We start from the raw sequence: 24,899 nt of genomic DNA, 5'->3' as shown, positions 1-24,899 counted from the left end.
TTTTTCTTTAAACTCTTCAAGTTATCTTCAGTATAATTCAGCCTACCCACTCATAGTGATAATCTATACCTTGTCAATACACAAAAAATTTTATATATCCTAAGCAATTTACCAATAATTTTAGTTTTTCCAGCTCTCCCTTTCTCCTGCTATACCTATTTCTCAAACTCAAAGAGAATCCAAACACTTTTGTTTTTCATCATCTCCCATTTCTCTTAATGTTCTTGTCTCCAATCCATTCGAGCTCTGCTACCAATTTCATCACTTCAAGCAGTGTATGCCAAATCTTTAACTCTCTAAAGTCCTAAATGACACAGATGGCTGTGGGGGAGAGCGAGGAGGGATGGGCAGGAACTGCATTAATCCTTCACATGCTTTCTCCTTTCCTACATCAAAGCTACCAATGCTACTCTTAAAAAAAAAAAAAAAAAAAAAAAATCCCCAAACCAATGTGTTTGTGAAAGGCTTAAAAAGAGAATATACAAATCAGAACTGAAATAATTTGTCCCAGATCCTCAGCATAAGCAATGGAGATATAAATTTCAGCAGATACTTCAAAACTTCCTATGTCATATTGTTCTTTTCTTTATTCCCCGGGATATTGCATTCACACCTCCTCAATGTTCTGAGTTTCCTCATTTATGTATAGTGCCAGTAGCTGAAAATCCATTCTCATTGTCTTTCAGTCACAGTAGTTAGTTATCCAAGTACCTTTCCTTTCTAGTAAAAAGTATTTAAGGTTTTTCTTTTCTTGTCCTAGATTGGCCATGTGGATGCTGGTAGATGGGGAAAAGTTGTTTCAGTCTGAACATTATCCTTGCAATTAACTTGCCTAAAGAGGCTGGATTGATTTGAGCAGTTTTCATTGGTGCAAGTTAGGCACCTTATTCCACAAGGTGCAAGAAGCACGGAAAAGAAAAGCAAAGTTGATAGACAAAACTTCCAAGAACAAAGATCTCTGAATTGGGGTGAAATCCTAACTGCCAGATTTACTCTCTGTATCTCTCTTGATATGTTTTCTACTTATTATGGAGTGAGAGTTGTGATGGGAGGTTTGAAAATGGGAAGAACTAATAAATGATACAATGTTGTGGAAAGGACTGATAAGCCACACAAATCTGCGTCATATTATTCTTTTTTTTTTTTTTTTGAGACGGAGTTTCGCTCTTGTTACCCAGGCTGGAGTGCAATGGTGCGATCTCGGCTCACCGCAACCTCTGCCTTCTGGGTTCAGGCAATTCTCCTGCCTCAGCCTCCTATATTATTCTTTTTCTTGGAGCTCAGCATGAGCTGATAACAGGAGAATAACTTCAAAAAAAATCTTTAAGCCAGACTCATTGTCTTCATTCCTAGGACTTCCAGAGACCAAAGCTCCTGAAGTACCATCATTCTCCCATGGATACTGTGAAGTGGTACCACTAGAAATCCATGTTCTCCAATGTTAGTGGACTCTCAAATGAGACAACAGCCCTCTTCTGCATGTTTGATAAACCCTTTCTTCCTTTTCCCACAGCTATTTCAAATTCAAGACCCCTCTCTACCCATCTTCCCTCTTACTCCAATGCCCTAATGCACTGTTTTCCTATCTGTCTGTCACTAATAATTGACCCATTAGAGAGTCTCTCCCACCTGAGGACTGTTTCTATCAATTTTCCCCACACTCAACTGTCTCTTCATCTTCTATTACTTTACCTATTCCTTACTGGCAATTGGGGTAACTGTCTCATCTGATTTTCCCAGGACTGTCCTCATTTTAAAACTGAAAGTCCTGCACCCAGCAATCCCCTCAGTCCCGACCAAACTGGAATGGTTGGTTACCCTACCTATACCCATGCTCAAGTCACTCATTAGAAAAACAAAACAAAAATTAAGAGACTTCACATTACCCAATGGACTATTCTGGATACAAAATTATGCATTGAACCAAACTTGATAAATGACTTACCACCAGAAGAAACAGTAGTTTCCCTGGCCCTTTCTGTCTAGATGGTTTGTACCACCCTTTATCAATGAATGAAGGTTTGTAGCTGAGACCACAGAACAAAGGGAAACATAAGCCCTCATCTTTTGTCTCTCAGGTGACTAAATTCTAGATTTAGCTGCTTAGCAACAAGGATCTTTCAATTCTACAGAAATAATAATGGGATCTCAAGAATATCTTGCTCTCATCTTGCCATTTCTATACTCATTTCCAAATTGAATACAGTTGGAATTGGGTTGTCTCCTTACCTCCAGTCTATGTCCCCTGACAGCATAGGTTTGTATTTTGCTCGTGCCATTGCATTGGTCTAGATTGACTAATCACTTTTGCTGTTGAACTGAATTATAGTAACTTTCTAGGGCAAGATCAAATTTCACTTCCATTATCAAATCTTTCCTAAATAATCCAGAAAACATTAACAACCCATAACTCTATAACTATAATATGCAATACATTTTTGTGTGACAGAATTTATATCCTTGCTATTTTCTGTTTTATATGTGAGTTTTAAAAATTCCGTCTCCTATTAGACTATAATGTTTTGGAGAAAAATATGCTCAAATGCTAGAAAATTTATGGCATAGTGTTTGGCAAAACATATAATCAATAAGATGAGTTCAACTATATAAAAACTGCATTGGATAAAGAGTCATTTATAAAATATCAACTCTAACTTTGATAGTTTCTTTTTAAAGGGATTCTTGTCCAGTGAGCCTTGTCAACTCCTAATTTACCTGGTAGAATCAGAACCTCATGAGATAACCACCAATTAGAAGCACTTTTAATTACAGTTCCCTTCCATTTCCTGCCAGAAAAAGATTCTACTATGTATGCTGGTTTCTTTAGAAATCTGACAAGGTTCCTTTTATAAACTGTTTCGTTCAGGCAGGATTTTTGCATTGATCTTCATCAGGGATATGGGCCTCAAATTTTCTTTTTTTAGTTGTGTCTCTACCAGGTTTTGGTATCAGGATCATGTTGGTCTCATAAAATTATATTGTTTGGAAGAGTTTCAGAAGGAATAGTACCAGCTCCTCTTTGTACCTCTAGGAGAATTCAGCTATCAACCTGTCTGGTCCTGGACTTTTTTTGGTTGATAGGCTATCAATTGCTGCCTCAATTTCAGACCTTGTTATTGGTCTATTCAGGGAATGAACTTCTTCCTGGTTTAGTCTTGGGAGGGTGTAAGTGTCCAGGAATTTATCCATTTCTTCTAGATTTTCTGGTTTATTTGCATAGAGGTGTTTATAATACTCTCTGATGGTAGTTTGTATTTCTGTGGGATTGGTGGTGATATCTCCTTTATCATTTTTTATTGCATCTATTTGATTCTTCTCTCTTTTCTTCTTTGTTAGTCTGGCTAGTGGTCTATCTACTTTGCTGATCTTTAAAAAAACAGCTCCTGGATTTACTCATTTTTTGAAGGGTTTTTCATGTCTCAATCTACTTCAGTTCTGCTCTGATCTTAGTTATTTCTTGTCTTCTGCTAGCTTTTGAATTTGTTTGTTCTTCCTCCTCTAGTTCTTTTAATTGTGACGTTAGGGTGTCAATTTTAGATCTTTCCTCCTTTTTCTTGTGGGCATTTAGTGCTATAAATTTCCCTCTACACACTGCTTTAAGTGTGTCCCAGAGGTTCTGGTACGTTGTGTCTTCATTCATTGGTATCAAAGAACATCTTTATTTCTGCCTTCATTTCGTTATGTATCCAGTAGTCATTCAGGAGCAGGCTGTTCAGCTTCCATGTAGTTGTGCGGTTTTGAGTGAGTTTCTTAATCCTATGTGGAATAGGAGTGGTGAGAGAGGGCATCCTTGTCTGGTGCCTGATTTCAAAGGGAATTCTTCCAGCTTTTGCCTGTTCAGTATGCTATTGGCTGTAGGTTTGTCATATATCGCTTTTATCATTTTATGATACATTCCATCAATATCTAGTTTATTGAGAGTTTTTAGCATGAAGGGCTGTTGAATTTTATCGAAGGCCTTCCCTGCATCTATTGAGATAATAATGTGGTTTTTGTCTTTGGTTCCGTTTATATGATGGATTACATTTATGGATTTGCATATGTTGAACCAGCCTTGTATCCTCAGGATGAAGCCTACTTGGTAGTGATGGATAAGCTTCTTGATGTGCTGTTGCAATCTGTTTGCCAGTATTTTATTGAAGATTTTTGCGTCAATGTTACCATGGATATTGGCCTGAAGTTTCCTTTTTTAGTGGAGTCTCTGCCTGGTTTTGGTATCAGGATGATGTTGGCCTCATAAAATGAGTTAGGGAGGATTCCCTCCTTTTGTATTGTTTGATACAGTTTCAGAAGGAATGAACCAGCTCCTCTTTGTATGTCTGGTAGAATTCAGCTGTGAACCTGTCTGGACTTTTTTTGCTGGTAGGCTATTGATTGCTGCCTCTACTTCAGCCCTTGTTATTGGTCTATTCAGGGTTTCAAATTCCTCCTAGTTTAGTCTTGGTAGAGTACAAGTGTCTAGGAATTTATTCATTTCTTCTTGGTTTACTGATTTATGTGAGTAGAGCTGTTTGTAGTAATCTCTAATGGTAGTTTGTATTTCTGTGGGATCAGTGGTGATATCCCCTTTATCATTTTTTATTGCATCTATTTGATTCTTCTCCCTTTTCTTTTTTATTAATCTGGCTAGTGGTCTATTTTGTTGATCTTTTCAAAAAACCAGCTCCTGGATTTATTGATTTTTTTGAAGGGTTTTTTGTGTCTCTATCTCCTTCAGTTCTGCTCTGATCTTAGTTATTTCTTGTCTTCTGCTAGCTTTTGAGTTTTTTTTTTTATCTTGCTCCTCTAGCTCTTTCAATTTTGATGACAGGGTGTCAATTTTAGATCCTTCCTCTCTTCTCTGGTGGGCATTTATAGCTATAAATTTCCCTCTCGACACTGCTTTAAAGGTGTCCCAGAGATTCTGGTAAGTTGTGTCTTCATTCTGGTTGGTTTCGAAGAATATCTTTATTTCTGCCTTCATTTCATTGTTTATCCAGTCGACACTCAGAGGCAAGTTGTTCAGTTTCCAAGTGGTTGTGTGGGTTTGAGTGTGTTTCTTGATCCTGAGTTCTAGTCTGATCGTGCTGTGGTCTGATAGACTGTTTGATATGATTTCCATTCTTTTGCATTTGCTGAGGAGTGATTTACTTCCAATTATGTGGTCAATTTTAGAGTAGGTATGATGTGGTGCTAAGAAGAATGTATATTCTGTGGATTTGGGGTGGAGCGTTCTGTAAATGTCTGTTAGGATTGCTTAGTCCAGTTCTGAGTTCAAGTCTTGGATATCCTTGTTAATTTTCTGTCTCGTTGATCTGTCTAATATTGACAGTGGAATGCTAAAGTCTCCCACCATTATTGTGTGGGAGTCTAAGTCTCTTTGTAGGTAATTAAGAACTTGCTTTATGTATCTGGGTGCTCCTGTATTGGCGCATATGTATTTAGGATTGTTAGCTCTTCTTGTTGCATTGATCCCTTTACCATTATGTAATGTTCTTCTTTGTCTCTTTTGATCTTTGTTGGCTTAAAGTCTATTTTACCAGAGACTAGGATTGCAACTCTTGCTTTTTTTTGCTCTCCATTTGCTTGGTAGATCTTCCTCCATCCCTTTATTTTGAGCCTATGTATATCCTTGCACGTGAGATGCGTTTCCTAGATACAGCATACCAATGGTTTTGACATTTTATCCAATTTTCCAGTCTGTGTCTTTTGATTGGGGCATTTAGCCCATTTACATTTAAGGTTAATATTGTTATGTGTGAATTTGATCCTGCCATTTTGATGCTAGCTGCTTGTTTTGCCCATTAGTTGATGCAGTTTATTCATTGTGTCGATGCTCTTTACCATTTGGTATGTTTTTGGAGTGGCTGGTACTGGTTGTTCCTTTCTGTGTTTAGTGCTTCTTTCAGGAGCTCTTGTAAAGCAGGCCTGGTGGTGATGACATCTCTGAGCAATTGCTTGTTCATAAAGGATTTTATTTCTCCTTTGTTTATGAAGCTTAGTTTGGCTGGATATGAAATTCTAGGTTGAAAGTTCTTTTCTTTTTTTTTTTTTTTTTTTTTTTAACCAGTTCTTTTTTTTTTTTTTTTTTTTTTTATTGCATTTTAGGTTTTGGGGTACATGTGAAGAACATGCAAGGTTGTTGCACAGGTGCACACCTGGCAGTATGATTTGCTGCCTCCCTCCCCTTCACCTATATCTGGCATTTTTCCCCATGCTATCCCTCCCCAACTCCCCACCCCCCCCACTATCCCCCCTCCCCCAACAGACCCCCGTGTATAGTGCTCCCCTCCCTGTGTCCATGTGTTCTCCTTGTTCAACACCCACCTATGAGTGAGAACATGTGGTGTTTGATTTTGTGTTCTTGTGTCAGTTTGCTGAGAATGATGTTTTCCAGGTTCATCCATGTCCCTACGAAGGATGTGAACTCCTCCTTTTTAATGGCTGCATAATATTCCATGGTATATATGTGCCACATTTTTCCTGTCCAGTCTATCATCGATGGGCATTTGGGCTGGTTCCAGGTCTTTGCTATTGTAAACTGTGCTGCAATGAACATTCGTGTGCATGTGTCCTTATAGTAGAACGATTTATAATCCTTTGGATATATGCCCAGTAATGGGATTGCTGGGTCAAATGGAATTTCTATTTCTAGGTCCTTGAGGAATCGCCACACTGTTTTCCACAGTGGTTGAACTAATTTACACTCCCACCAACAGTGTAAAAGTGTTCCTATTTCTCCACATCCTCTCCAGCATCTGTTTTCTCCAGATTTTTTAATGATCGCCATTCTAACTGGCGTGAGATGGTATCTCAATGTAGTTTTGATTTGCATTTAAGTTCTTTTCTTTAAGGATGCTGAATATTGGCCCCCACTCTCTTCTGGCTTGTAGGGTTTCTGCTGAGAGATCTGCTGTGAGTCTTATGGGCTTCCCTTTGTGGGTAACCAGACCTTTCTCTCTGGCTTCCCTTAGCATTTTTTCCTTCATTTCAACCCTGGTGAATCTGACGATTATGTGCCTTGGGGTTGCTCTTCTTGGGGACTATCTTTGTGGTGTTCTCTGTATTTCCTAGACTTGAATGTTGGCCTGCCTTTGTAGGTTGGGGAAGTTCACCTGGATAATATCCTGAAGCATGTTTTCCAGCTTGGATTCATTCTCTTTGTCACATTCAGGTACACCTATCAAACACAGATTAGGTCTTTTCACATAATCCCGTATTTCTTGGAGGCTTTGTTCATTTCTTTTTACTCTTTTTTCTCTACTCTTTTTTCTCTAATCTTGCCTTCTCATTTTATTTCATTGAGTTGATCTTCAATCTCTGATATCCTTTCTTCTACTTGGTCGATTTGGCTATTGAAACTTGTGTATGCTTCACGAAGTTCCTGTGTTGTGTTTTTCAGCTCCATCAATTCATTTATATTCTTCTCTAAGCTGTTTATTCTTGTTAGCATTTCGTCAAACGTTTTTTTCAAGGTTCTTAGTTTCTTTGCTTTTGGTTAGAACATGATCTTTTAGCTCAGAGAGGTTTGTTATTACCCACCTTCTGAACTCTGTTTCTGTCAGTTCATCAGACTCATTCTCCATCCAGCCTTGTTCTCTTGCTGGTGAGGAGTTGTGATCCATTGGAGGAGGACAGGCATTCTGGTTTTGGTATTTTCATCCTTTTTGCACTGGTTTCTTCCCATCTTTGTGGATTTATCTACCTGTGGTCTTTGTCGTTGGTGACTTTCAGATGGCATCTCTGAGAGGATGTCCTTTTTTCTTGCTGATAAAGTTATTTATTTCTGTTTCTTAGTTTTCCTTCTAACAGTCAGGCCCCCCTGCTATAGGACTGCTGGAGGTCCACTCCAGACCCTGCTTGCCTGAGGATCACTTGCAGTGGCTGAAGAACAGTAAGGTTTCTGCCAGTTTCTTCTTCTGTTATCTTTGTCCCAGAAGGATACCAGCCAGAAGTCAGCCTGAGCTCTCCTTTGTGAGGTGTTTCTTTGGTTATACAGGGGTTGGGGAGCTGCTTGAGGAGACAGTCTGTCCCTTATAGGAGCTCAAGTGCTGAGCTGTGAGCTCCGTTGTTCTGTTCAGAGCTGCTGGGCAGGTACATTTAAATCTGCTGCAGCGGAACTCATAACTGCCTTTTTTTTTCCCCCAGGTGCTCTGTCCCAGGAAGGTGGGGCTTTATTTATAAGTTACTGTCATTCTGCTGCCTTTTTTCAGAGATGGCCTGACCAGCGAGGAGGTAGCCTAGCACAGTCTGCCAGCAGAGGCGTTGCTGAGCTGTCATGGGCTCTGCCCAGCTGCTGTGTGAACTTCCTTGCAGTTTTGTTTATAGGGGTATAGTTAGAACTGCCTCAGTAATGGCAGACTGCCTCAGTTTTGGTGGGCTGCCTTGACAATGGTGGACTACCTCAGTAATGGTGGACTGCCTCAGTAGTGGTGGGCTGACTTGGTAATGGCGGATGCCCTTCCCCCTGACAGAGCTGGACCATCCCAGGTCCAGCTGTGCTTGCTGTGAAACTCTCAGTCCAGAGCGTTTCAGATTGCTGGCCTTTGTGGGGGTGGGAACAGCTGGGCCAGATCACCTGGCTCCCTGTTTCAGCCCCTTTGATTCAGTTGAACGGGCAACTCTGTCTCCCAGGCGTTCCAGTCACCAGTTGAAACGGTGCCCAGATTTGTGTGAGTTTTTGTGCGGAGACCCACTGAGCTGGCTGAAACAGCCATGTTGGAGACTCACGGCACTTTTCCGCCCAGGAATCTCCTGGTCTGTGGGCAGTAAAAATTTGTTTGGAAATGTGGTGATCACCCACCCTCTGCATTTTTGCTGGGAACTGCAATCCAGAGCTGTTCCTATTTGGCCATCTTGGATCCTCAACACTTTATTTTTAAATTATTATTAATTCTTAGAGACAGGGACTCATTCTGATTCTGTCACCCAGGCTAGAGAACAGTGGCACAATCTGCTCATTGCAACCTTGAACTCTTGGGCTCAAGTGACCCTTTGCTTAAACCTTCCAACTACCCAGGATGAGAGGTGCATGCCACCACACTCATGTAATTTTTTTTTTTTTAAAGACAAGATCTTGCTATGTTGCCAAGGCTGGTAACATCTGGCCTGAAGTGATCCTCCCACCTTGTCCTCCCAAAGTGTTGGGATAATAGGCATGAGCCACTGTGCCCAGCCATTACAGCAGAATACACATACCTCTCAATTACACACAGAAAATTATCCAGAATAGATTATGTTTTAGGCCACAATATAAGTCTTAACAAATTTAGAAGACGAAAATCATCCCAAGTATCTTTTCTGACCACAGCGATATAAAACTAGAAATCATGTGGAACTCACTGTAGCGCAGCGAAGTGGTTGTGGCCAGATTGCCTCTCTAGATTCCTCCTCACTGGGCAGGGCATCTCTGAAAGAAAGGCAGCAACCCCAGTCAGGGACTTACAGATAAAACTCCCATCTCCCTGGGATGGAGCACCTGGGGAAGGGACAGCTATGGGTGCAGCTTCAGCAGACAAACATTCCTGCCTACTGGCTCTGAAGAGAGCAGCAGATCTCCCAGCACAGTGCTCGAGCTCTGCTAAGAGACCAACTACCTCCTCAAGTGGGTCCCTGACCCCTGTGTCTCCTGACTGGGAGACACTTCCCAGCAGGGGTCAACAGACACCTCATCAGGAGAGCTCTACTGGGCATCAGGCGGGTGCCCCTCTGGAACAAAGCTTCCAGAGGAAGGAACAGGCAGCAATCTTTGCTGTTCTGCAGCCTCTGCTGGTAATACCCAGGCAAACAGGGTCTAGAATGGACCTCCAGCAAACTCCAGCAGACCTGCAGAAGAGGGGCCTGGTTGTTAGGGAAAAAAAAAAGCTAACAAACAGAAAGCAATAATATCAACCTAACAAAAAGTATGCCCACTCAAAAATCCTATCAAAGGCCATCAGCATCAAAGATCAAAAGTAGATAAATCCACAAAGATGAGGAAAAACCAGCATAAAAATTCCAAAAACCAGAATGCCTCTTGTCCTCCAAATGATTGCAACTCCTCTCCAGCAAGGGCACAAAACTGAATAAACAATGAGTTTGATGAATTGACAGAAGTAGGCTTCAGAAGGTCGGTAATAACAAACTCTGAGCTAAAGGAGCATGTTCTAACCCAATGCAAGGCAGCTAAGAACCTTGATAATAGGTTACAGGAACTGCTAACTGGAATAACCAGTTTAGAGAAGAACATAAATTACCTGATGGGACTGAAAAACATAGCACAAGAACTTCATGAAGCATATACAAGTATCAATAGCCAAATTGATCAAGTGGAAGAAAGGATATTAGAGATTAAAGATAAACTTAATGAAATAAAGCATTAATACAACATTAGAGAAAGAAGAATGAAAAGGAATAAACAAAGCCTCCAGGAAATATGGGATTATGTGAAAAGACCAAACCTACATTTGATTGGTGTACCTAAAAGTGACAGGGAGTATGGAACCAAGTTGGAAAACATTCTTCAGGATATTATCCAGAACTTCCCCAACCTAGCAAGACAGGCCAACATTCAAATTCAGGAAATACAGATAACACCACTAAGATACTCTTCGAGAAGAGCACCTGAGACAAATAATTGTCAGATTCTCCACAGCTGAAAAGAAGGAAAAAATGTCAAAGGTAGCCAGAGAGAAAGGTCAGGTTACCTACAAAGGGAAGTCTATCAGACTAACAGCAGATCTCTCTGCAGAAACTCTACAAGCCATAAGAAAGTGGGGGCCAATATTCAACATTCTTAAAGAAAAGAATGTTCAGCCCAGAATTTCATATCCAGCCAAATAAGCTTTATAAATGAAAAAGAAACAAAAATCCTATACAGACAAGAAAATGCTGAGGAATTTTGTCAGCACCAGGCCTGCACTACAAGAGCTCCTGAATGAAGCACTACACATGAAAAAGAACAATTGGTACCAGATGCTGCAAAAACATACCAAATTGTAAAGACCATCAATGCTATGAAGAAAATGCATCAACTAACAGGCAAAATAACTAGGTAGTATCATAATGGCAGGATCAAATTCACACATAACAATATTAACCTTAAATGTAAATGGGCTAAAGGTCCCAATTAAAAGACACAGACTGGCAAGTTGGATAAAGAGTCAAGACCCATCAGTGTGCTTTATTCAGGAGACACATCTCATGTGCAAAGACACACATAGGCTCAAAATAAAGGGATGCAAAAATAAAAAAACAACAAAAAAAGAAAAAACAAAGAAACAAACAAAAAGGGATGGAGAAATATTTACCAAGCAAATGGAAAGCAAAAAAAAAAAAAAAAACAGGGGTTCCAATTCTAGTGTCTGACAAAACAGACTTTAAACCAACAAAGATCAAAAGAGACAAAGAAGGGCATTACATAATGGTAAAGGGATCAATGCAACAAGAAGAGCTAACTATCCTAAATATGTATGTACCCAATACAGGAGCACCAAGATTCATAAAGCAAGTTCTTAGAGGCCTACAAAGAGACTTAGACTCCCACACAATAGTAGTGGGAGACTTAACACTCCATTGTCAATATTAGACTGATCAATGGGACAGAACATTAACAAGGATATTCAGGACTTGAACTCAGATCTGGACCAAGCAGACCTAATAGACATTTACAGAACTCTCCACCCCAAATCTATAGAAAATACATTCTTCTCAGCACCACACCACATTTATTCTAAAACTGACCACATAATTGGAAGTAAAAGACTCCTCGGCAAATGCAAAATAACAGAAATCATAAGAAACAGTCTCTTAGACCACAGTGCAATCAAATTACAACTCAGGATTCAGAAACTCACTCAAAACTGCACAACTACATGGAAACTGAACAATGTGCTCCTGAATAACTACTGGATAAATAACAAAATTAAGGCAAAAATAAATAAGTTCTTTGAAACCAATGAGAACAAAGACACAAAGTACCAGAATCTCTAGGACACAGCTAAAGCAGCGTTAAGAGGAAAATTTATAGCACTAAATGCCCATGTCAGAAAGTGAGAAAGATCTAAAATCAACACCCTAACATCACAATTAAAAGAACTAGAGAAGCAAAAGCAAAGAAATTCAAAAGCTAGCAGAAGACAAGAACTAACTAAAATCAGAGAAGAACTGAAGGAGATAGAGACACGAAAACCCCTTCAAAAAATCAATAAATCCAGGAACTGGTTTTTTGAAAATACTAACAGAATAGATAGACCACTAGCCAGACTAATAAAGAAGCAAAGAAAGAAGAATCAAATAGACATGGTAAAAAATGATAAAGGAGATATCACCACTGATCCCACAGAAATACAAACTACCATTAGAAAATACTATAAACACCTCTACACAAATGAACTAGAAATCTAGAAGAAATTGATAAATTCCTGGACACATACACCCTCCTAAGACTAAACCAGGAAGAAGTTGAATCCCTGAATAGACCAATAACAAGTTCTATAATTGAGGCATTAATTAACAGCCTACCAACCAAGAAAAACCCAGGACCAGACAGAATCACAGCCGAATTCTACATCGGGTAGAAAAAGGAGCTTGTACCATTCCTTCTGAAACTATTCCAAACAACAAAAAAAGAGAGACTTCTTCCTAACTTATTTTATAAGGCCAGCATAATCCTGACACCAAAGCATGGCATAGATGCAACAAAAAAAAAAAAAAAAGAAAATTTCAGTCCAATATCCCTGATGAACATTGATGCAAAAATCCTCAATATAGTACTGGCAAACAGAATCTAGCAGCACATCAAAAAGCTTATCGACCATGATGGAGTTGGCTTCATCCCTGGGATGCATGGCTGGTTCAACATATAAAAATCAATAAATGTAAATCCATCACATAAACAGAACCAATGACAGAAACCACAATTATCTCAATAGATGCAGAGAAGGCCTTTGATAAAGCTCAACACCCCTTCATGCTAAAAATACTCAATAAACTAGGTACTGATGGAACATATCTAAAAATAATAAGAGTTATTTATGACAAACTCATAGCCAATATCATACTGAATGGGCAAAAGCTGGAAGCATTCCCTTTGAAAACCGGCACAAGACAAGGATGCCCTTATCACCACTCCTATTCAACATAATACTGAAAGTTCTGGTCAGGGCAATCAGACAAGAGAAAAAAAAATTTAAAAGTATTCAAACAGGAAGAGAGGAAGTCAAATTGTCTCTGTTTGCAGATGACATGATTGTATATTTATAAAACTCCATCATCTTAACTCAAAAACTCCTTAAGCTGATAAGCAACTTCAGCAATCTCAGGATACAAAATCAGTTTGCAAAAATCACAGCCATTCCTATACACCAATAATAGACAAGCAGAGTCAAATCATAACTGAACTCCCATTCTCAATTGCTACAAAGAGAAAAAAATACCTAGGAATACAACTTACAAGGGACATAAAAAACCTCTCCAAGAAGAACTACCAACCACTGCTCAAGAAATAAGAGAGGACACAAACAAATGGAAAAAAAAAAATTCCATGCTCATGAATAGGAAGAATCAATATAATGAAAATGGCCATGCTGCCCAAAGTAATTTATAGATTCAATGCTATTCCCCTCAAGCTACCACTGTCTTTCTTCACAGAACTAGAAAAAAACTACCTTAAATTTCATATGGAACCAGAAAAGCTCTGATATAGCCAAGACAGTCCTAAGCAAAAAGAACAAAGCTGGAGGCATATGCTACCTGACTTCAAACTACACTACAAGGTTACAGTAGCCAAAACAGCACGATACTGGTACCAAAACAGATATATAGACCGAAGGAACAGAAAAGAAACCTCAGAAATAACACCACACCTCTACAACCATCTGATCTTAGACAAACCTGACACAAACAAGCAATGGGAAAAGGATTCTCTATTTAATAAATGGTGCTGGGAAAACTGGCTAGCCATATGCAGAAAATGGAAACTGGACCCCTTCCTTACACCTTATACAAAAATTAACTCAAGATGGATTAAAGACTTAAATGTAAAACTTAAAACCATAAAAACCCTAGAAGAAAACCTAGGCAACACCATTTAGGACATAGTCATGGCAAAGACTTCATGACTGTAACACCAATGCAATTGCAACAATAACCAAAATTGACAAATGGTTTCTAATCAAACTAAAGAGCTTCTGCTCAGCAAAAGAAACTATCATGAGAGTGAACAGGCCACCTAGAGAATGGGAGAGAATGTTTGTAGTCTATCCATCTGATAAAGGTCTAATATCCAGATTCTACAAGGAACTTAGACATTTATAAGAAAAAAATAAACAACCCATCAAAAAGTGGGTGAAGGATATAAACAGACACTTCTCAAAAGAAAGCATTTATGTGGCCAAAAAACATGACAAACAGTGCATCACTGGTCATTAGAGAAATGCAAATCAAAACCACAATGAGATGCCATCTCACGCCAGTTAGAATGGCAATCAGAGACAACAGATGCTGGAGAGGATGTGGAGAAATAGGAACACTTTTACACTGTTGGTGGGAATGTAAATTAGTTCAACCATTGTGGAACACAGTGTGGCGATTCCTCAAGGATCTAGAACCAGAAATACCATTTGACCGAGTAATCCCATTACTGGGTATATACCCAAAGGATATATCCTATAAAGACACATGCACACATATGTTTATGGCAGCACTATTTACAATAGCAAAGACTTGGAACCAACCCAAATCTCCATCAACGATAGACTAGATAAAGAAAATGTGGCACATATACAGCATGGAATACTATGCAGGTATAAAATAGAATGAGTTCATGTCCTTTGCATGGACGTGGTTGAAGCTGGAAACCATCATCCTCAGCAAACTAACACAGGAACAGAAAACCAAACACCACGTTCTCACTCATAAGTGGGAGTTGAACAATGAGAACACATGGATACAAGGAGGGGAACATCACACACCGGGGCCTGTTGTGGGGTAGAGGGTAAGGGAAGGGAGAGCATTAGAACAAATACCTAATGCATGTGGGGCTTAAAACCTAGATGGAGGGTTAATAGGTGCAGCAAACCACCATGACACATGTATACCTATTTAACAAACCTGCACATTCTGCACATGTATCCCAGAACTTAAAGTAAAATAAAAATTTAAAAAATAAAAAAATTTTTTTTTAAACTTTCAGGAAAAAGTCAAAAAGTAACATGCTGGTGAGGTTGCGGAGAAAAGGGAACCCTTATACACTGTTGGTAGGGGTGTAAGTTAGTTCAACCATTGTGGTAAACAGTATGGTGATTGCTCAAAGATCTAGAATCAGAACAACCATTCAACCCAGCAGTCCCATTACTGAGTATATATCCAGAGGAAGGAACAGAAAGCATTCTACCATAAAGACACATGCACATGAAAGTTCATTGCAGCACTGTTTACAATAACAAAGACATGGAATCAACCTAAATGCCCATTAATGACAGATTGGATCAAGAAAATGTGGTACATACATAGGCAGGTGTTGAACAATGAGAACACATGGACACAGGGAGGGGAGCACTACACACTGGGGTCTGTTGGGGGGAAATAGGGGAGGGGACAGCAGGGGGTGGGGAGTTGGGGAGAGATATCATGGGGAGAAACGCCAGATATAGGTGAAGGGGAGGAATGCAGCAAATCACACTGCCACGTGTGTACCTATGCAACAATCTTGCATATTCTTCACATGTACCCCAAAACCTAAAATACAATTAAAAAAAAAGAAAATGTGGTACATATACACCATGGAATATTATGCAGCCATAAAAAAAGAATGAGAGCATGTGTTTTGTGGGAATATAGATGGAACTGGAGGCTATCATCCTTTGCAAACTAACGCAGGAATAGAAAACCAAATATCACGTTTTCACTTATAAGTAGAAGCTAAACGGTAAGAACTTAAGAACACAAAGAAGGAAATGACAGACACTAGGGTCTGCTTGAGGGGGGAAGTTGGAAGGAGGGAGAGGAGCAGAAAAGATAATTACTGGGCACTGGGCTTTCATAATATGTACAACAAAGCCCCATGACACATGTTTATCTATGTAAAAAACCTTCACATGTTCTCCCAAACCTAAAATTAAAACCAAAAAAAAAAAGAAAAAAAAATAGATTCCAAATTCATATTCTGAGGCTAGCCTAATCCTGATAATACAACTTCATAGTAAAGCATATGTTATGTGTCTTCATTTTAGCCTCTTCACCAGATAAACATGCTGGATCAGATTAATATGGCCTCGGGTGCACTGGATGCAGCCGATGAACTGAAAATGTGTTATTTCCTATTTTGATCATAAAAGAGCCATCAGAAAAAATCTGCACTCATACAGCATGGACACAGATATTTATTTACGGGTTTGCCTCCAGGGCTATGTTAACTCACCTGCCTCTGACATAATATAATCTAAAGAGATCTAAACTGTTTGAACATATAGAAAACCTTCTTCAGATTCATTTCATCGAGTATCATGCTTATGGGGCTGCATTGTTGGTTCACTGGAGATCTTATTAAGAGATATGCATTCCAGGGCTAGGAAAGATTTGGGGACATGATACTTTATATTAGAGTATTTATGGGTCTAGGGGCATTTAGGGGTCTAGAGGTTAAAGCCATGGTGGGATATACCCTCAAAGTAAAGGCAAATTGCTTCATTTTGCATTCCCTATCACAAAGAAAAAGTCGGTGCCTGCTATATTCCTCCATGGGTTGTTGAAGCAAACATTTCCACCTGTGGCTACTACTCTGGCCCATATACTAGATAATAATGAAGTGGTCATCTTTGAATAGGGCCCAAAACAAGAAATGACCTTGCTGTGGGTCCAGGCTGTCATGTGAAGAAGTTAAGGATATGCCACCCCAAAATATGCCAAATTGGCATACTGATTATTTCAAGCTGAAAGTACTTCAAAAACTGCATTTCCAAAAATAGCCATTTGACCTGCTGGTTCCCAAATGTAGCAAACCATAAAAGTTCCATACAGACTAGGAGTTCAAGACCAGTCTGGCCAAAATGGCAAAACCCTGTCTCTACTAAAAATACAAAAATTACTTTGGAAGGCCAAGGCAGGTGGATCACTTGAGGTCAGAAGTTCGAGACCAGCCTGGCCAACATGGTGAAACCCTGTCTCTCAAAAATTATCCAGGCCATGGTAGTGCACATCTGTAATCCCAGGTACTCAGGAGGCAGAGGCAGGAGAATTAGAGAATTGCTTGAGCCCAGAAGGTAGAGGTTGCAGTGAACCAAGATTGTGCCACTGCACTCCAGCCTGGGCAGCAGAGCAAAACTCTGTCTCAAAAAAAAAAAAAAAAAAAGAAAAAGAAAAAAAAAAAAAGAAAATCCAGGTGTGGTGGCACATGCCTATCATCCCAACTACTCAGGACACTGAGGCATGAGAATTGCTTGAGCCTGGGAAGTGGAGGCTGTAGTGAGCTGAGTTCGCATCACTGCACTCCAGCCTGGGTGACAGAGCGAGACTCTGTCTAAAAAAGAAAAAAAAAAGTTCTATAGAGAAAGATGATTTTCCTGTACTAGGACAAGACAATAACCCTATCACCAGAGACCGGAAATGATGCTGCAATGGACCTATACAAAGAAACTTAATAGCCCTTACCTTCTACTAGCTTTACCCCTCCCCAGTATATATCCTAGGGACCTTCCTGGAATTACTGCCCTTAGTCTAGATCCCTTTGTCCTGTCATTTTTTCATAGATGTATTGTTCTTCGTCTAAACAATATAAAAGCTTTCTGATTTGGCCATTTCTTCAGACCTTCACTCTCTTGTGAGGATCCCCCTGTGCATGTAAAACATAATAAAACTTGTATCCTTTTCTCCTCTTAATCTGTCTTGTGTCAGTATCATTCCTAGACCCAGTCAGAGATGGGTGGAAGTGATCTGTAACATTCCCTACAAATTTTGGTGCCCAATGTGGCACAAAACTGCCTGGAACACTGCTTGCTCGAAACTGCTGCACCTGAAATCCTGGCGCTCTGACAAAAAGCTGGCAAAAGTAAGAATTCTTAACACTGTCAGTCTGCTGGATCTCTGCCTGTGGGGAATCTCTGCCTGTAGTCAAGTTGAGAGTGGTAAGACTCTTTTCTTCCTCTTTTCCCCTCTAAATTTAAACTGGCAGGACAAAACATTTATATGAACTAGTTTTGGGGGCAAAGTGACTCTGGTGTTTATGAGTAGTCTTGTTTTTCGTTTGATCCTTTCCCCCACCCCCGGAGTTAGTCTTTGCTTTCCTTTTGTCTTTTTGGGTAGTTTGTTGTAAGGTGGAAAATCATAAGAAAAATCTCATTTCATTTTGTTGTATGTCTTGAGAGCTTGGCTTTGTAACCAAGTGCGAATTTCTCTCTCTGGTCTCTGCCACTTGGGGAACATGATTGTCAAGTCATGTCTGGCAGCCAGCCAAAAGGCTGGGAACTTGACATACAAAGTGACAAGCAGGATTCTCCCTGTCTGACTGTGCCAACTCTCAGCGGGGGTTTCTCTTAAGAAGCAGCTCTGATTTATAAGGAGCTTTTGTCATCTCAACCTTCGTTGCTTAGTTAGCACAACATGGAAGTCACATATAATGACCTCCAGTTCCATCCATGTTGTTGCAAATGATAGTATTATTTTTATGGCTAAATAGTACTCCATTGGGTATATGTATTATATATACACAATGTAGCAAACCATAAAAGTTCCATAGAGACCAGGAGTTGTGTAATACATATATACAATGGAGTACTATTTTCCTTATCCATTCATCTGCTGATGGACACTACCTTGCTTCCAAATCTTGGCCATTATGAATAGTGCTGCAAAAAACATGGGAGTGCAGACATCTCTGGTATACTGATTTCATTTCCTCTGGCTAAATACCTACCAGTGGGATTAGTGGATTTTATGGTAACTCTATCTTCAGTTTTTTGAAGAACCTCCAAACTCTTCTCCATAGTGGTTGTACTAATTTACATTCCCACCAACAGTGTACAAAGGTTCCCTTTCCTCCACATCTTTGCCAGGATTTGTTATTGCCTGTCTTTTGGATAAAAGCCATTTTAACTGGGGTAAAAAGACATCTCATTATAGTTCTATTTGCTGATGATCAATGATGTTGAGCATCTTTTCATATACCTATTTGCCATTAGTGTGTCTTCTTTTGAGAAAGGTTTATTGATATTTTCTCCATTTTTTAAATCAAATTATTAGATTTTTTTCCCGAGAGAGTTTTTTGAGCTCCTTACATATTCTAGTTATTAATCCCTTGTCATATAAGTGGTTTGAAAATATTTTCTCCCATTCTGTGGGTTGTCTCTTCACTTTGTTGATTGTTTCCTTTCCTTTGCAGATGTTTTTAACTTGATGTGATCCTGTTTGTCCATTTTTGCTTTGATTGCTTGTGCTTCTGGGGTATGACTCAGTAAGTTTCTGCCCAGAGCAGTGTCCTGTAGAGTTTCCCCCAATATTTTCTTGTAGCAGTTTCATAGTTTGAGGTCCTAGATAAAAGTCTTTAGTCCATTTTGATTTGATTTTTTGTATATGTTGAGATGTAGGGGGTCCAGTTTCATTCTTCTGCATGTGGTCATCCAGTTTTCCTAGCACTATTTAACAATGGGACTGTCTTTTCCCCAAGGTATGTTCTTGGCATCTTTGTCAAAAAATGAATCCATTGTAGATGTATGGGTTTACTTCTAGGTTTTCTCTTCCATTTCACTGGTGTATGTGACTCATTCTGAGTGCATCAGCAATGTCAGTGAGAACAGCTGAGAGAAATTCAGGCAGTAAAACTAGGACACTATTGACTGCAGCAGGTGATGAGACAGCAAATGACAACTGCAATGTGACCTTTAGCAAGTGACTGAGTTTAAGTTTTATCATCACTAAAATTCATTTATTCATTGAAAGCCTACTATGAGGCCAGACATGGTAGCTTATACCTGTAATCCCAACCCTTTGTGAGGGCTGAGGAAAGAGGATTGCCTGAGGTGGGGAATTTTAGATCAGCCTGGGCAACACAGCAAGACCTATTGCTACAAAAAAAAAATAATTAAAAAAAAAAAAGCCAAGTTTGTGTTGGCAACTCTTATACATACTGGAGATAAAGCAGGGAACAAGAAGCAGCGGGGCAGATGGCACAGCAAATGAAAAGACCTAAGCAAAACCAAATGTATTTGAGAAACAGAGAAAAGTTCAGTATAGATGTAAAGTAATGAATGAGGGAAGGGGTTGTGGTAGCAGATGAGTTAGAGAGCTTGACAAAGGCCAGATTATCTGGTCTTAGAGGCAACGTTAAGGATATTGACTTTTTTCTACATGAGATGGAAATGACTGAAAGATTGAGATTGGAGCATGACATGATCTGATTTACATTTTTGTAAGATTGCTCCAGCTGAAGGAAGAAGAGATGGGAGATATCGAGTGAGCAGCAGAAGAAAGCTTTCAGGAAGAATCGTAGAAGTAGAGGCAGTACATACTGGTTTGTAACAAGCTGGTAGTATCAGAGATGATCAGATAGACTGTATTTTATACATAGCAACAACTATGCTTTTGATGGGTTGAATGTAGAATGCCAGGGAAAGAATGGAATAAAAAACTGTTCTTAAGATTTTCTTTATTTTTTTTTCTTTTTTCTCCCACTGTGCCCTCCAAGATTTTCATATGAACTAAGTAAACTGAGTTACTCAAGGAAGGGGAACAACTAAGGGAAGTATAAGTTTAGAGGTATAAGAATTAGAAACTCTCATTTTATCATAATTTAAGATGCCTGCTAGGCATCTAAATTTTGAGATGACAGGTGGGCAACTGGGCTACAGAATGCTGAAGCTCAGTGAAGAGACATGAGAGTTGGCATATTAATGGCATACAGCCAAGGGACTGAATTAGATTTCTTGAAAAGCTAGCGTATATATACAGAAGAATAAAGAGTATCAATCAAAAAGGACAGCAGAAGATGAAATAATTGTAAATGCCTTGTGGATACCTGCTGTCATCAATAGCTAGGGTCAGCAGTGCAAATTTCTGCAAGAACTTGAACATTAAAGAAATAATACTGCTATCAGGGCTAAACTTTAAAACCAACATGTAATGGGCCAGAGCAGAGATATGCAATACCAAAGGCTGTGACTTCACTGTAATCTGTGTTATGGGCTGTGTTGTACGCCTGCCAAATTCATCTGCTGAAGTTCCTCTAAATGTAACCATATTGGAGAAAAGGTCTTTAAAGAGGTAAAAGTAAGTTAAAATATGGTCCTTAGGGCGGGCCCTGATCTAATATGAATGATGTCCTTTTTTTTTGTGTGTGTGAGACAGCGTTTCCCTCTTGTTGCCCAGGCTGGAGTACAATGGCACAATCTTGGCTCACTGCAACCTCCACCTCCTGGGTTCAAGCAGTTCTCTTGCCTCAGCCTCCCAAGTAGCTGGGACTACAGGCATGCACCACCACGCCCAGCTAATTTTTCTATTTTTAGTAGAGACAAAGTTTCACCATGTTAGCCAAGACGGTCTCGATCTCCTGACCTGGTGATCTGCCTGCCTCAGCCTCCTAAAGTGCTGGGATTACAGGCACGAGCCACCACGCCTCGCCTGGTGTCCTTATAAGACAAGGAAATTTGGAAACAGATGTGTGCACACAGAGGAAAGATCACGTGAAGACAAAGGTAGAAGACGGCCATCTGCAAGGCAAGGAAAGAAGCCTCTGAGGAAACCAACTCTACTAGCACTTTGATCTTGAACTTCCAGACTTCACAGCTGTAAAAAAATAAAATTTCCATTGTTTAAGTCACCCAGTCTGTAGTATTAGTTACAGTAACACTAACAAACTAATATAACCTGATTAAGTGTAATATTAATACAACAAAGTAAAAACGTATGTCAATCAGAAAAGAGTTTCATCACTTAAGGAAGTATAGGGACATTTCCAGGAGGTCTTCTTTGCCTCTCCTTCATTATCTTCCTGGACTATAGATATGATGGTTGAAGTTCCAAAATCCATCTTAAGCATTTTGGACCATGAAGTAAAGCCTACACTCCAGGGGTAAGCCACTGCGCCCAGCCTGATTCCATAATTTTTCTCAATTGTGTCTTTTGAGTAGAATCTCATTTCCTCTGTCATTTGCTTTCCTACATCTTAAAGCTCCCTCATTGTTTTTTAAAATTTATTTACTTTTATTATTTTTTAACAGAGAACAGGTCTTGCTCTGTTACCCAGGCTGGAGTGCAGTGCTTCAGTCATAGCTCACTGCAACCTCTAACCCTTGAGCTCAAGTGATCCTCCTGCCTCAGCCTCCTGAGTAGCTGGGACTACTGGCATATCATCAACCCCAGCTAGCTTCCTCATCCTTCCATTGTTACCGGAAAGGGGTCCTGAAACAGACCCCAAGAGACGGTTCTTGAACCTTGTGCAAGATAGAATTTGGGGCAAATCCACAGAGTAAAGTGAAAGCAAGTTTATGAAGAAAGTAAAAGAATAAAGAATGGCTACTCTATAGGCAGAGCTGCCCCAAGGGCTGTGGCTTGGTTATTTTTATGGTTATTTCTTGATTATATGCTAAACAAAGGATGGATTATTCATGAGTTTTAGGAGAAACAAGTGGGCAATTTCTGGAACTGAGGGTTCCTCCCCTTTTCAGACCATGTAGGGTAACCTCCTGATGTTGCCATGGCATTTGTAAACTGTCATGGCACAGGTAGGAGTGTCTTTTACTATGCTAATGCATTATAATTAGCATATCATGAGCAGTGAGGATGACCAGAGGTCACTTTAATCACCATCTTGGTTTTGGTGGGTTTTGGCTGGTTTCTTTACCGCATTCTTTTATCAGCAAGGTCTTTGTGACCTGTACCTTGTGGTGACCTATCTCATCCTGTGACTAAGAATGCCTAACTTCCTGGGAATGCAGCCCAGTAGGTCTCAGCCTTATGTTACCCAGCCCCTATTCAAGATGGAGTCGCTCCAGTTTAAAAGCCTCCGACACCATTATTCCCAAACTTCCATTAGAGAATAAAGGCAAATTCATACTCACTCTACTTATTACCAGTATTCATCTCTCACTCTATTTATTACCAGTATTTCCTCAACTTATTTAGTGATACTTTTTTCTTTCACTGACCTGTGTGTTTCTTTTGAAGCTGTGTGCTCAGATGAAAAGGATAATCTTTCCAGATACCGAGAGGGGATTCCCCCACCACCACCCCAACAGTGGTCTACAAGAAACCTTGCGTTTTTTCCTTGCAAATCTCCTCGTTGATGACTTCTTGATTTTTCCCACATTTCTATTTGATCTTTTCTCTTTTGACATTAGAATGTCATTTATTTAATTTAATTTATTTATTTGATATAGAGTCTCGCTCTGTTGCTCAGGATGGAGTGCAGTGGTGTGACTTCAGCATACTACAACCTCTGTTTCCCAGGTTCAAGCGATTCTCCTGCCTCAGCCTCCCATGTAACTGGGACTACAAGCCCGCGCCACCATACTCGGCTAATTTTTTTGTATTTTTAGTAGAGATGGGGTTTCACTATGTTGGCCAGGCTTGTCTCAAACATCTGACCTCAAGTGATCTGCCCACTTCGGCCTCCCAAAGTGCGGGGATTACAGGTGCGAGCTACTGCGCCCGGGCCCCAATGTCTTTTTTTTGTATTTTACTTTTTTCATTTATCATTCTCTGCCTTTTATAATGATAATTTTATTCACTCACCCAACCAACATGTAAGGAACCACTATCAATCCCTTTTTAAGATGAGGAAACAGAGTTCAGAGATGTTGGGTTCCTTGCTCAAAGACAGACAAGTGTAAGGGAATGGAATGGAAACTTGAGCTCAGGTCTTAAGGCATAATCTGTGTTCTTTCCACTATTTCATCTTAACTTCTCTCAGAGTGAGCAAATAAGAGGCTTTCCTGCCAAATCTGCCCCCATCTCCTCCTGTTTTTCTGTTTGATAAACATGGTAGCTGCTGCTTTGGTGTTTTGTTTTGTTTTTTTTTTGAGATGGAGTTTTGCTTCTGCTGCCCAGGCTGGTGTGCAATGGCGGGTTCTTGGCTCACTGCAACCTCCACCTCTTGGGTCCAAGGATTTTCCTGCCTCAGCCTCCCAAGTAGCTGGGATTATAGGCCTGTGCCATCACGTCCAGCTAATTTTTTCTATTTTTAGTAGAGACAGGGTTTCTCCATTTTGGTCAGGCTGGTCTCAAACTCCCGACCTCAGGTAACCCGCCTGCCTTGGCCTCCCAAAGTGCTGCTTTGGTTTTTCACTCTGAATTTGAATGTCTTTATATTGGCCTTGCACTTTCCAGTCCTCTAAGATCCCCACCAATCCCTGTGGTCTAACTCCAGGTTACTTCACAAGGTTGTTACCTTCCTGGCTCTTAAGGCTTTCGTGTTTTTGACCCCTGAAGTTTCATTCAAGTTCAGTTTCGAATGTCTCATTCCAAAAGTCTGAAAGACTGGGCTAAAGTCTAAGTCATGCGTTAACCTTATTGTAAGGGTTAAAAAATTAAAAAGACTGAATTTTCCCGGTTGCCAAAAGGATGAGACATTTCCTCACCCCCTTTTCTTAAAAATTTTTCTTGAGCAAATTGTAATTATAATGTGTGTGTGTGTGTGTGTGTGTTTGTGTCTTTTTTAAAAGCTAAATACCCAGGTACAAATAAAAAAAATTAAAAAAAAAAAATAATAAAAGCTAAATAAGCCTCTTGTCAGATAAAAACCAGGAATCTTTTTCTTAAGGTCCCGGGAGCCGACTCCTTGAAATGTAGGTATCAAGGTAGACAGGGCCCCTGTGTTCCACACCGCAGGAGTTAACCTAAGCGCCTTGCTCCAAGCCTTAAGTACCTGTTCGTCACAGAGATAACGTTTTATTTTTCCTTTGGATAAAGGCAACTAGCCAACACAGACGGCCACTCCAAGGGTAAACTACCAA

General features: G+C 39.8%; 1 protein-coding gene across 3 annotated transcripts in view; it reads right to left on the bottom strand.

Annotated features, from left to right (window-relative positions):
- ADAM21 (ADAM metallopeptidase domain 21) overlaps positions 1 to 24,899 on the bottom strand; it is a 28,722-nt gene that overhangs the window by 3,428 nt on the left and 395 nt on the right. Inside the window, exon 2 of one of the 3 annotated variants that reach the window (XM_064374991.1) lies at positions 9,322 to 9,388. The exons of 1 other annotated variant lie outside the window; for it this stretch is intronic. The gene's annotated coding sequence lies outside the window, so the exon portion shown is untranslated. Of the gene's footprint in view, positions 1 to 9,321; positions 9,389 to 18,868; positions 20,012 to 24,899 lie in introns of those variants that run through there. One more of the 3 variants, XM_021675047.2, reaches the window with a different exon arrangement.

The sequence above is a fragment of the Aotus nancymaae genome, unplaced genomic scaffold (assembly GCF_030222135.1).
Source record: "Aotus nancymaae isolate 86718 unplaced genomic scaffold, 86718_ANA_hifiasm-v0.15.2.pri h1tg000011l, whole genome shotgun sequence".
Lineage (NCBI taxonomy): Eukaryota > Metazoa > Chordata > Mammalia > Primates > Aotidae > Aotus > Aotus nancymaae.
This window is presented reverse-complemented; position numbering and strand designations above follow the sequence as displayed.